This window comes from Ranitomeya imitator, chromosome 4 (genome assembly GCF_032444005.1).
Source record: "Ranitomeya imitator isolate aRanImi1 chromosome 4, aRanImi1.pri, whole genome shotgun sequence".
In the NCBI taxonomy this organism is placed as follows: Eukaryota; Metazoa; Chordata; class Amphibia; order Anura; family Dendrobatidae; genus Ranitomeya; species Ranitomeya imitator.
Window position 1 is genome coordinate 587,583,754 of NC_091285.1, and position 12,455 is coordinate 587,596,208.

The 12,455-nt window shown below is 41.9% G+C and overlaps 1 long non-coding RNA gene across 1 annotated transcript in view; it reads right to left on the bottom strand.

The window, feature by feature from the left end:
* Positions 1 to 233: 233 nt before the first annotated feature.
* LOC138674271 (uncharacterized) overlaps positions 234 to 12,455 on the bottom strand; it is a 52,416-nt gene continuing 40,194 nt past the window's right edge. The window contains exons 2-3 of the long non-coding RNA XR_011320564.1: positions 1,524 to 1,696; positions 234 to 1,323 (exon numbers count right to left, since the gene is read on the bottom strand). This is a non-coding gene — a long non-coding RNA (uncharacterized lncRNA). The remainder of the gene's footprint in view (positions 1,324 to 1,523; positions 1,697 to 12,455) is intronic.

The window sequence follows — 12,455 nt, forward strand, 5'->3', positions numbered from 1 at the left end:
GCCTGCCGGTTACCCGCGCTGAGTCCAGGGGCCGCCGGAGAGGTAAATATATCAATATTTTTTATTTTAATTCTTTATTTTACACATCTCTATGTATCCGATACCGATACCCGATACCACAAAAGTATCGGATCTCGGTATCGGAATTCCGATACCGCAAGTATCGGCCGATACCCGATACTTGCGGTATCGGAATGCTCAACACTAGTTCTAACACAACCATGAAGGTACATTTGTGCCTCACCAGACTCTGCTTATCAAGAGCAATGATCTGCAAGAAAAGAGAGCCAGGAACACGTGTGTAAGACTCAAAGGTCCGGATGAAAATGGCTACAACCTTCTAGCCCGGGAAACCAGGGGGGCGGTTCTAGTCAGAACACAGGGCTTAAAGCGAAATGATCCTGAATACAGGAACAGGATAAATGTGTACCTAATGACCTCTAATGGTGACAACTGGTACTACATTGTGAATTAACTTGCTACACATTAATGGGCAAAACAGTGTGGTAACAGTTCTTCAGCGATATGGGTGCTGACTGCCTCCTCATCCTCTTGCTTCTTTTGGTCACATGTTTCTATTTCTCTTCTTCTGCAGGTACATTGAAAAGTGCTTCTCTTTGAACATTTTGAATAGTTACTTGTGCTCTGTCATTAGCTTCTGCAGGACCACTGAAACTTTCTTCTTTTGCAACATTCAGAACTGATTCTTATGCTCTGTCAAGGAAATCCTCATCAGCTTGATGAGCTTCAGCGTAGCTATTCTCTCCTGAAGACTTTACCCCTTTTCCTCTAACTGAATAACGAATTTACATTTCTAGCATGCATAGTTTATCTTTTCCTCTGGCAAGTCTGTAAACGTGTAGCACACATTGCAGCTCAACATATGGGTAATCTCCTTCTCCATTTTGAACAAAACGAAATGTTGTTGACCAGTTTGAAGCAGATTGATGATTTCCTTTGTGCTTTGCCACAAAGATTTATTGTGTAAAATACACCTTTTATCCATCATGCAATACTTAAATGGAGGGGTTTGATTGGGCTTAAATATATTTTGCAGCTGGACAACAAACCCAAACATTCAGCCAATTTCTTTAAGAACTATCTGCAGGACATGGAGCACTGTGAGTGATGATATGGCCCTCACAGAGTCCTGATCTCAACATCATTGAGTTTGTTTCGAATTACATGAAAAGAAAGGATTTGCAGAAACCTACATCCACAGAAGATCTGTGGTTACTTCTCCAAGATGTTTGGAACAACCTCCCTGCCGATTTTCTCCAAAACTTGTGTGCAAGTGTACTTAGAAGAACTGATGCTTTGATACTGTTTTGAAGACAAAGGTGATCACATAAATATTGATTAGATTTCATTCAATTTGCATTTAGTTAATTGATTAAACAGTGAGAGAAGATAATTTCTCTGTTAATATACAGTATATTAAAAAGTTTCTCATTTTTATGTGTACTATTGATTCATGAAATACAAATTAAAACAACGGTTAATCTTTCAATGGAGGTAGTTACCTGAATCAGAAGAACATAGTGAGAGGTGTGAAATAGTGTGAAGAGTGGTCTAGCTGTCATGTCCTCTAATTATGCATCTGGTGGCACAGAGCGTCTCACCGGAAATGCATCTTTGGAAAGTGAGCCGGGACCGGGAAGTGAGAGAGAGCATCATCTCACCAGGGCAATGTATGCTGCGTAACAAATAGAGAAAGTGTCATGCTCCAGAGGATAAATTCATATGATCGTAAAAAGTTGCGCAATTTTCATTCAGAAAAAAACAGCTAATTTTTCATTTGTATTACATCTGTCTGCATTGGGTCCTCTGAGCAGTTGTACAAGAGTAGAATTGAGCGAATTTGTTTTTGTTCGGTTCCCCACTTACTCAGCATGTTATAGCACTTACCAAATAAGCTCCAGAGGGAACCCGGATATATGGAACGTGGCGGCTGATCAGCTGATCGGCACCGCAGCTGCATGTGTCGGGACTGTGTCACAGTCACAGAACATGCATGGAGAGCCCAACACACACACACAGGCTCTCCATGAAGGTGTTGTGACTATGATACAGCTGTGACACATGCTGATCAGCCGGAGAGCTCCATGTATCCGGGTTCCCTCTGCAGCTTACTTGGTAAGTGCTATAGCTTGCCGAATAAGTGGGGATCCGAACAAATTCACTCAACTCTATACAAGAGCTTGTTTTTTCATGGACAGCACTTGGACTGAAAATAATACCTTAGCCTTTCAAGTCTATGAGTTCATGAAAAGCAGCATAGGGAACAGCACATGGTCACTATCTCTTAGCTGTCCATTTTTATCACTGTAATGTGTAAGAGAAGCTTTACAAAACATTTGGGGGGGGGGGGCATTTGAGGAAATCATTGCGAAAATACTGATAAAAAACAGTGATGAAAAGCCATAATTTTTTCACGTAGGAGAAAAATCACTGACGTCTGAATGTGGCGTAAAAGTTTTGGCCACACGTCTTAGCCAGGTGAAGAGCATCGCTTTCAAGGTGCTTCATTTGAGGCTCAGAAGTTATGGGTTCCTTCCCACTGTTTTTTTCCATAGGTAGTGGGAAACTATTGGACTCCGCATCCCCCCCTCCCTGCCAAAAACTGTATGTTAAATTTTGAATATGTCAATAAAGTGTGATGGAAAAAGAAGTTTTGGGCTTGTAAGGTCTCCACTACAAAAGTTAAATAATTATTAAATAATAATCATATTTTATTCAGATCTGAAAAAATAATTTCTCATCTTAAATCGACTTTCAATTTCGCTTGGAGTTACAGAACTGAGAATTCAAAGACAAGAAATCTATTATGTCAGTCCGCATGCAGTCATGCAGTCATATCCATTAAATTGGAAATCATACAGATTACCTGTTACTATATAATGAATTACTAACATGCCGAGAAGTGAAAAAAAGGATATTGAGAAAAGAATAACTCAAGATTAATTATTAGAAAATGATTTATTCTATGATGTTAAGTTTGTTTTGACTTAAGGCTCTGCTTGCACAATTGGACCAAAATGTAGTTAAGTTTTCCAATACTGAGATTACCATAATTTTAACTTTGCATACATTTGATGGCGGAAATGTGTAAGGTTTTTCATTAAAGAGATGTCTCTTTTGGTTGACAGAAAAATTAAAAGGGAAGTGTGATGTTTTGATAGATGCAGTATCTCCTTGTTCTTTCCACAAAGACAGAAAGAAATAGACAGGAGCATGAAATTCCATTTCATTTCGTAGCCAACATTAAGTCACATTTACATCCTTTCTAGTGAAGTGTTACAATGATGAGCAAAACTGTTGAAATTCAAATTCCTGCCAAAATACCTAAATTCAACCTGTGCTGCTGAATAATCATCAACAAAATCTATTATGGTAAGTGCCATATAAAAGCATTTATTGCCAGTTGAGGGTATTCTCCCTCTCCCTTCCCCGTTTTCCATTCCCCTGTCTTTTTTTCTGCCAACCCTTGGATTTAAAGACTACATTTAAGCCTTATTGTTCTCTAATAGGGGTGCCTTAAATTACATTCTAGTTCACTGTGCACTTTAATACCTGCTGCTGCTTCTGTTCCCCACCAGTTTGGAGGCTCCATTTTGCCCTGTCTTTTTAACCAATTTTTATACGATTGTTATTCAATAAAGAAATTGTTTTATTTTACTATTTGTCTCCTCTCGCTTCCTATCTATATGGCACTTACCATAATACATTTATATGATAAAGTTTGGGCACCCCTATTAATCTTAAGCATAATGTTTTATAAAAATTGTTTTTTTTGCAACAGCTATTTCAGTTTCATATATCTAATAACTGTTGGACACAGTAATGTTTCTGCCTTAAAATGAGGTTTATTGTACTAACAGAAAATGTGCAATCTGCATTCAAACAAAATTTGACAGGTGCATAAGTATGGGCACCCTTATTATTTTCTTGTTTTAAATACTCCTACCTACTTTTTACTGACTTAATAAAGCACTTTTTTTGGGTTTTCTAACCTCATTGAGCTTTGATCTTCATAGCCAGGTGTATGCAATCATGAGAAAAGCTACTTAAAGTGGCCACTTGCAAGTTGTTCTCCTGTTTGAATCTCCTCTGAAGAGTGGCATGATGGGCTCCTCAAAACAACTGTCTAATGATCTGAAAACAAAGATTATTCAACATAGTTGTTCAGGGGAAGGATACAAAAAGCTGTCTTAGAGATTTAACCTGTCAATTTCCACTGTGAGGAACATACTAAGGAAATGGAAGAACACAGGTACAGTTCTTGTTAAGGCCAGAAGTGGCAGGCCAAGAAAAACATCAGAAAGGCAGAGAAGAATGGTGAGATCAGTCAAGGACAATCCACAGACCACCTCCAGAGAGCTGCAGCATCAACTTGCTGCAGATGGTCTCACTGTGCATCGGTCAACTATACAACGCACTTTGCACAAGGAGAAGCTGTATGGGAGAATGATGCAAAATAAGCCGCTTCTGCAAGCATGCAACAAACAGAGTCGGCTGAGGTATGCAAAAGCACATTTTGAGAAGCCAATTTCTTTTTGGAAGAAGGTCCTGTGGACTGATGAAACCAAGATTGAGTTGTTTGGTCATACAAAAAGGCGTTATGCATGGCGGCCAAAAAACACAGCATTCCAAGAAAAACACTTGCTACCCACAGTAAAATTTGGTGGAGGCTCCATCATGCTTTGGGGCTGTGTGGCCAATGCCGGCACCGGGAATCTTGTTAAAGTTGAGGGACGCATGGGTTCCTCTCAGTATCAGCAAATTCTTGACAATAATGTTCATGAATCACTGACAAAGTTGAAGTTACGCAGGGGATGGATCTTTCAGCAAGACAATGATCCAAAACACCGCTCCAAATCTACTCAGGCATTCATGCAGAGGAACAATTACACCGTTCTGGAATGGCCATCCCAGTCCCCAGACCTGAATATCATTGAACATCTGTGGGATCATTTGAAGAGGGCTGTCCATGCTCGGCGACCATCAAACTTAGCTGAACTGGAATTGTTTTGTAAAGAGGAATGGTCAAAAATACCTTCATCCAGGATCCAGGAACTCATTAAAAGCTACAGGAAGTGACTATAGGCTGTTATTTTTGCAAAAGGAGGATCTACTAAATATTAATGTCACTTTTCTGGTGGGGTGCCCATACTTATGCACCTGTCAAATTTTGTTTGAATGCAGATTGCACATTTTCTGTTAGTACAATAAACCTCATTTCAAGGCCGAAACATTACTGTGGCCAACAGTTATTAGATACATGAAACTGAAATAGCTGTTGCAAAAAAAACAATTTTTTTAAAACATTAAGCTTAAGATTAATAGGGGTGCTCAAACTTTTTCATATAACTGTATGTATGTATGTACGTCGCGCTGTGAGTGGGGGTTAAATTCCGCGCCAATATCGCTGATTGGTCGCGGCCGGCCACGTAGTATATAGCACAGCGATGTAGTATATAGCACAGCGATGTAGTATATAGCACAGCGATGTAGTATATAGCACAGTGATGTAGTATATAACACAGCCCACGTAGTATATAACAGCCCACGCAGTAGATAGCACAGCCACGTAGTATATAGCAGCCACGTAGTATATAGCATAGCCATGTAGTATATAGCACAGCCACGTAGTATATAGCACAGCGATGTAGTATATAACACAGCCCATGTAGTAGATAGCACAGCCCATGCAGTAGATAGCACAGCCACGTAGTATATAGCACAGCCAACACAGTAGATAGCGCAGCCACGAAGTATATAGCAGCCACGTAGTATATAGCAGCCACGTAGTAAATAACATAGCCCACAAAAATAATTAAAATAAAAAATAGTTATATACTCACCTTCCGTCGTCCACCGAAGCTGTTCCGCTCCTAGCGATGCGGCCAGCAGCTTCCGTTCCGAGAGATGCATTGCAAAATTACCCAGATGACTTAGCAAGCAGTCTTTGCCAGAGACCGCTAAGTCATCTGTGTAATTTTGCAATGCATCTCTGGGAACGGAAGCTGCCGAGAGCATTGGGAGGAGCGGGAAAGCTGTGGAGGCGACGGAAGGTCAGAATAGCATGATTTTTTATTTTTTTATTACTTTTACCATTATATATTTTCATTATTGATGCTGCATAGCCAGCATCAATAGTAAAAAAGTTCGTCCGGGATGGGGACTAGGGAGGGGCCAATTTGCGGCCGGACTGTCGGCCGCGACCAATCAGCGACTCGGGATTTCCGTTACAGACAGAAAAACAGACAGACAAACAGAAGGAAGTACCCCTTAAATGATTATATAGATAGATGGATAATCTATCTATAGATATATTTATAGATGGATATATCTGTTATCTATCATCTATCTGTCTGTGTGTGTAAGAGGTTAGACAAGAAATGACATCACCCTTTTTTGGGTATAACTTTATTGAGCTTACAAAAACACACAAATCCGCACGAAAAAAATCGTCAAAAACGCATGAAAAACGCAGATGACCTGCCAGTGACCTCAGGTGCAGATTTGGTGCAGATTTTACCTGCGTCAAATCCTGATCAAATCCTGATGCAATCCTAAACGTGGACACATACCCTTACACAATCATACGAGCAAGTCTCACTGAAATTTTGCTTGGTCTTCCAGACCTTATCTTGACCACCACTGTTCTCGTTAACTGACATTTAATAATTAGATTTCAACCTGAGGAAAGGGCAATTTGAAAGTGCTTTGCTATCTTCTTATAGCCTTCTCCTGTTTTGTGGGCATCCACCATTTTCATTTTCAGCTGCTTAGAAGAACCTATGGGTGCCGTTTTTTTGGCACAAGATTAGAGAAGGCTGGGTTTTTATAAAGCTGGGAAGTTTGCTTCACTTTGCCTTTCCTAACGATGATAGTGAACAAACCATAACCCGAACAGGCTAATTAAGGTATGAAACCTTGGCGAAAATTATCTGAGCAAACAAATCTCCAACGAAACCCAAACTTTTTCATAGGCCCATTTTTCTTTCTGTATTTTTTAAAATGTGATTTTTTTTTTGGCCTACAATACAAAGGAAATATGTTATATTTAGCTTTAGGCCTTTTAGAGTTCATTTAATCTTTCTTCTCAACTTTCTTAACTGTTCACGATAACAGTAATTTTGACCAGGGGTGCCCAAACTTTTGCATGCCACTCTATAGTGGTAATCTGCAGGTAAATAGCATTTTAAACATATTTGGTTGGATTGCTTGAAAAGTTGCTACCAGAAGGAAATTTAGGCCCCAATTCATCCTTGCCTTTGCATCTGTTTGTCTAGTTTTATGTTCGGCACATTTTTTTTGCCTGCACACAATTCATTATTCTACTGTATTTGCACCTCTTTTTGTATGTCCACAGTCCAAGGCCTCGTTCACGCATTGATTGTTTGGTCAGTATTTTATATCAGTATTTTTAAGCCAAAACCAGAAGTGGTGCACATGTTTCTATTTTACTTTTCCTCTATTTCTTTCCTGGTTTTGTTTTACAAATCCTGATATAAAACAATGACAAATACTGAATGTGTGAAAGTGGCCTTATTGGCACTTCTCATCTATGATACCGGAAAAGAACAGACATGTCTCCTTGAGTTTTGAACAGAGTTTTGACTTGAAAGTATGGTTACCCTTTATGTAATGAAAAGGTCACATCAGCAGAGGAAAATGAGAACCCTCTCAAAGCAGCCTGCAATTATACCAAATGCCTCTAAACTGCCATTAAAAGAACTGCTAAATATAGATGAAACACTGATGTCTTATGCTGAAGTGCATTATGAAAATCAAAGGATTTATTTAAATTCCTCAAATTATAATGCAAATGCAGAAATAGAATAAATGTATTTACAGTATTTTCTACTTCTCATTCTCTGCATTCTAATGTTCTCCCCACTGTGCAGCATAATAACAATTAGTTTTGAAACTGATCAACAGAAAGTAAAATTTGACCTTCAACTATGCATACCTAATAACTTGTGCCCTTCAATTCAAGTAGTCGCTAACTACTTGGTGTGCACTTGTTTCTATCAGTTTTCCTGAGGTGAATACTTCAATTTTCCTACATTCATCTTTGCAAAATGGTTCAGCCCAGGCCTGGGAAAAGTACGGCCCGCGGGTCACATCTGGCACTCTAACTGTTCCAATTCTGTCTGCAGACCAAGACAGCTGAAGACCTGAAACAGTGGCCCATGGGCCGCACCTTGGCCTCTCCGCTGTCCTTCGGCCACCGCCGCTGTCGATGTTAGGAGGAAGACCAGGCTGCAAGTACCTGTATTGAGCTGCGTCCGGAACTGCTGAGGCTGCATCCCTTCTTTCCCGGGGGAAGACAAAAAGGACTGGACGGGGATCTGACCCGGAAGCTGGGGGTGTGGATATATAAGTGAAAGCGTGTGCAGCGTCGTGCAGTTTCCCACTGGCGGTCACAGAGGCAAGGTGGGTGTGCAGTGGGCTCTGAAGGGTGCGCAGCCAGGCCGCGACGACACGTGTGTGAAACGATAACGTAATTTCATCATGTCAGCTGGGTACTGCAGAGAGTCAGTGCACCATAGACAGGAGTAGTCCGCCAGGAGAGCGGGAGTGAGGTGAGTATGTGGTGTTTTTGTCATGTGTATGGGATGTTTGAATGTACATAGGAGGCTATGTGCTGCTCATGCTGTATATGGGAGGCTATGTGGAGCTCATACTGTATATGGAAGGCTTTGTGGGGCTCATACTGTATATTGGAGGCTATGTGGGGCTCATGCTGTATGTTAGAAGCTATGTGGAGCTCATGCTGTATGTGGAAGGCTATATGGGGCTCATGCTGCAAATGGGAGGCTATGTGGGGCTCACACTGTATATGGGAGGCTATATGGGGCTCATGCTGCAAATGGGAGGCTATGTGGGGCTCACACTGTATATGGGAGGCTATGTGGGGCTCATGCTGCAAATGGGGGCTCATGCTGTATATGGGAGGCTATGTGGGGATCACGCTGTATATATGGGAGGCTATGTGTGGTTCATGCTGTATATAGGGACACTATGTGATGCTCAAGCTATATATAGGAAGGCTACGTGGGGCTCACGCTGCATATTGGAGGCTATATGGTGCTTCTGCTGTATATTGGAGGCTATGTGGGGCTCACACTGTATATGGGAGACTATGTGGGGCTCATGCTGTAATTGGGGGTTCATGCTGTATATGAGAAGCTTTGCTAGACTCACTCTGTATATGGGAGGCTATGTGGGGTTCATGCTGTATATAGGGACGCTATGTGGAGCTCAAGCTATATATAGGAAGGATATGTGGTGCTCATGCTGTATATTGGAGGCTATGTGGGGCTCACGTTGTATACAGGGTGGCTATGTGGGGTTGAAGCTGTATATAGGGAGTCCAAGTGGAGCTCACATTGTATACAGGAGGTTATGTGGGGCTCATGCTGAATATTGGAGGCTATGTGGGGCGTTGTATATAGGTAGGATATATGGGGCTAATGCCGCTTATAAGAGGCTATGTGTAGGCTCATATATATATATATATATACATATATATATATATGTGTGTATATATACAGTTAGGTCCATATATATTTGGACAGAGACAACATTTTTCTAATTTTGGTTATAGACATTGCCACAATGAATTTTAAACAAAACAATTCAGATGCAGTTGAAGTTCAGACTTTCAGCTTTCATTTGAGGGTATCCACATTAAAATTGGATGAAGGGTTTAGGAGTTTCAGCTCCTTAACATGTGCCACCCTGTTTTAAAAAGGACCAAAAGTAATTGGACAATTGACTCCAAAGCTATTTCATGGACAGGTGTGGGCAATCCCTTCGTTATGTCATTCTCAATTAAGCAGATAAAAGGCCTGGAGTTGATTTGAGGTGTGGTGCCTGCATTTGGAAGGTTTTGCTGTGAAGTAAACATGCGGTCAAAGGAGCTATCCATACAGGTGAAACAAGCCATCCTTAAGCTGCGAAAACAGAAAAAACCCATCCGAGAAATTGCTACAATATTAGGAGTGGAACAATCTACAGTTTGGTACATCCTGAGAAAGAAAGAAAGCACTGGTGAACTCATCAATGCAAAAAGACCTGGGCGCCCACGGAAGACAACAGTGATGGATGATCGCAGAATAATCTCCATGGTGAAGAGAAACCCCTTCACAACAGCCAACCAAGTGAACAACACTCTCCAGGAGGTAGGCGTATCAATATCCAAATCTACCATAAAGAGAAGACTGCATGAAAATAAATACAGAGGGTTCACTGCACGGTGCAAGCCACTCATAAGCATCAAGAATAAAAAGGCTAGACTAGACTTTGCTAAAAAACATCTAAAAAAGCCAGCACAGTTCTGGAAGAACGTTCTTTGGACAGATGAAACCAAGAACAACCTCTACAAGAATGATGGAAAGAGAAAAGTATGGCGAAGGCGTGGTACAGCTCATGATCCAAAGCATACCACATCATCTGTAAAACACGGCGGAGGCAGTGTGATGGCTTGGGCATGCATGGCTGCCAGTGGCACTGGGTCACTAGTGTTTCTTGATGATGTGACACAGGACAGAAGCAGCCGAATGAATTCTGAGGTATTCAGAGCCATACTGTGTGCTCAGATCCAGCCAAATGCAGCCAAACTGATTGATCGTCGTTTTATACTACAGATGAACAATGACCCAAAACATAAAGTCAAAGCAACCCAGGAGTTTATTAAAGCAAAGAAGCAGAATATTCTTGAATGGCCAAGTCAGTCACCTGATCTCAACCCAATTGAGCATGCATTTCACTTGTTAAAGACTAAACTTCAGACAGAAAGGCCCACAAACAAACAGCAACTGAAAATCACCGCAGTGAAGGCCTGGCAGAGCATCAAAAAGGAGAAAACACAGCGTCTGGTGATGTCCATGAGTTCAAGACTTCAGGCAGTCATTGCCAATAAAGGGTTGTCAACCAAGTATTAGAAATGAACATTTTATTTTAAATTATTTAATCTGTCCAATTACTTTTGGTCCCTTTAAAAACAGGGTGGCACATGTTAAGGAGCTGGAACTCCTAAACCCTTCATCCAATTTTGATGTGGATAACCTCAAATGAAAGCTTAAAGTCTGAACTTCACCTGCATCTAAATTGTTTTGTTTATCACAATTAATTTTAATGTCTATAACCAAAATGAGAAAAATGTTGTCTCTGTCCAAATATATATGGACCTAACTGTATATATACAGTTGTGCTCAAAAGTTTGCATACCCCACTTTAGCTCTACTCATGGTTAGTGGGTATGGTGAAGCCATTTTTTTGTGAATGAGGTTATTCCTTTCAGGTGCTTCTCAACACTTTCTCTATACTCATAGTGGGAATGTAAGTTTGCTAATGGTTAATGCCATTAACATGGTGTCTCAAGCTAAATGAGGTGGTGATAGAAGCAAAATATTGAAATATAAAGATTAAAGAAGCTTTCTGAATTTTGAATCTGGGTACTAGAACCTCCATAGGAATGAACATTAAGACTGATTGATGTATATATACTGAAAGTGACTATGTATATAAGATTATATTTGCATTTCCAAATGCAGCTATGCCATTTTCTCTCTTTTTTCTCTTTTGTTTATAAAATTAAGTCATGTGCAGTGGCGTAGGAAGGGGGGTGCGGGGGGGGCGGTCCGCCCCGGGCGGCACAATGCAGGGGGCGGCCGGCGCTGCAGAAGAAAAAAAAAAGACGCCCCTTTAAATCTTCGTGCGGCGCCGTCCGCCGCCACGACCAGGGCCAGCTCCCCCCACCACCGGACCCCGCCCCCCGCTCTATACTCACCTCTCCTGGTTCCTGCGGCGCCGGCAGCTGCAGCGTCCTCTGCTCTGCGACGTCTCAGAGCAGAGGGCGCGATGACGTCACTACTGTGCGCGCCGCTCTGCCTCTCTGTCCTGAGCGTCGCAGAGCCGGAGAGACGCTGACTGGCTGCATCGGACCTGCGCTAGGAACGGGAGAGGTGAGGATTTTACTTTTTTTTTTTTTGTTTATGTCTGACTGTCTGGGGCTGGGGCAATGCTGGACACACTGGGGCAATACTGGAGACCATGGGGCAGATTGCTGGACACACTGGGGCAGTACTGGAGACCATGGGGCAGATTGCTGGACACACTGGGGCAATACAGGAGACTATGGGGCAGAATGCTGGACACACTGGGGCAGTACAGGAGACTATGGGGCAGATTGCTGGACACACTGGGGCAATACAGGAGACCATGGGGCAGATTGCTGGACACACTGGGGCAATACATGAGACCATGGGGCAGATTGCTGGACACACTGGGGCAATACATGAGACCATGGGGCAGATTGCTGGACACACTGGGGCAATACAGGAGACTATGGGGCAGATTGCTGGACACACTGGGGCAATACTGGAGACCATGGGGCAGATTGCTGGACACACTGGGGCAATACAGGAGACCATGTGGCA